General features: G+C 37.0%; 1 protein-coding gene across 9 annotated transcripts in view; it reads left to right on the top strand.

Annotated features, from left to right (window-relative positions):
* KIAA0753 (KIAA0753 ortholog) overlaps positions 1-1,518 on the top strand; it is a 63,318-nt gene that overhangs the window by 59,349 nt on the left and 2,451 nt on the right. The window lies entirely within an intron of this gene.

Consider the following 1,518-nt stretch of genomic DNA (forward strand, 5'->3'; position numbering starts at 1 on the left):
GAAACTCCATCTCAAAAAAAAAAAAAAAAAAAAAAGAATTGGGGGGGGACCCTTAAATTGAATATAAAAGGAAACATGAACCTAATTGTATTTCAGATAAATAATATCACACTAATTGGATGAAGCCTAAGTCACTTTTGAACATTGATTCTATACCTCTGGCCAAAGACAAAAAGAACTGTAAACATGTAACTGGATTCTTGTTCGGAAGTTTCTTTTACACAGTAGCATGGGTTAACTACTAAAACTACTTTCTAAAACTACTTTCTCTATATTTTAGCATTGGTCAAATAAGCACATTGTGAATAATGGCAGCAAGGTTTCTAGGGGAAGGCTAGGATGAATGTATGGTTTTTTATAGATGTAGAAATAGACACAGGGTCTTTCTTAGTTTGTCTGCTGAGAAGGCCCAGAAGCAGAGGCCCCAGTAGCAATAAGCACACCTGTTACCCACATCTTGGTTTCTAAATACTGTTCTCCTTGGAAAGGTACTAGGGCTTCTTGGAAGAAGGGGTGATTACAAGACTGGGGCTGGGGCTGGAAACATGTAAGGTAAACCTTAAACATACTGTGCTAGAAAGGAAGTACTCAAAAATGATTGGGACATGCTACAGGAGCCAGCTTGAAGAGGTGCCTACTGGCCAAAGCCAGGACATTTTCAAGCTTCAAAATAAGTAATAATAGTCGTGGATTACAAACTACACAATAAAATAAGAATCTAGAAGACCAAACTGATATAAATGAATCCATAAGTAAAGGAAAAAGGAAAGCTCTTCATTACAGCAGAATGCCAGCTATTAATTGAAGAAGGAATGATGGAATTATAAAATCATTGTTTGACAACCCTGTAATAATTGATTTAGGCAAGTTTGATGAGAAACAGTAATTTATGTAGTCTCAAAGTATCTCCCTCCACTATACCTATTAATTACCAAAGCAAAAGCAGTAATACAAGGGAGAAACCTGGCAGACATCACTATAACCCAGGGATGCAAAATTAACTGTCATCATTAAAGGACAGTAAATAGATATCATGGTGCACTGAAGGGACACAGTGTCCTTCTGGGACATTTCTTTCAGATGGCCTGAATCTGATCTTAAAGAAAAAACCCAAATTGAGGGACATTCTCCCCCTAAAAAGGCCTTTACTCTTTAAAAAATGTTACGGTCATAAGAGGCAAAGAAAGACTGAAGAACTATTTCAGACTAAAGTAGACTAAGATATGACAACTAAATGTGACATAGAATCCTCGACTGGAATCTCGGACTAGAAAAAATTTTCTTTTGAAGGACATTGGATGGTTGGCAAAATTTGAATAAGGCCTGTAAATAAGATTATAGTTTTGTATCAATGTTAATTTTATAATTGTTATAATTGTACCATGGTTAAGAGAATGTCCTTGGCACTTTGGGAGGCCGAGGCGGGTGGATCATGAGGTCAAGAGATCGAGACCATCCTGGTCAACATGGTGAAACCCCGTCTCTACTAAAAATACAAAAAATTAGCTGGGCATGGTG

Source organism: Cebus imitator, unplaced genomic scaffold (genome assembly GCF_001604975.1).
Source record: "Cebus imitator isolate Cc_AM_T3 unplaced genomic scaffold, Cebus_imitator-1.0 Scaffold115, whole genome shotgun sequence".
Lineage (NCBI taxonomy): Eukaryota > Metazoa > Chordata > Mammalia > Primates > Cebidae > Cebus > Cebus imitator.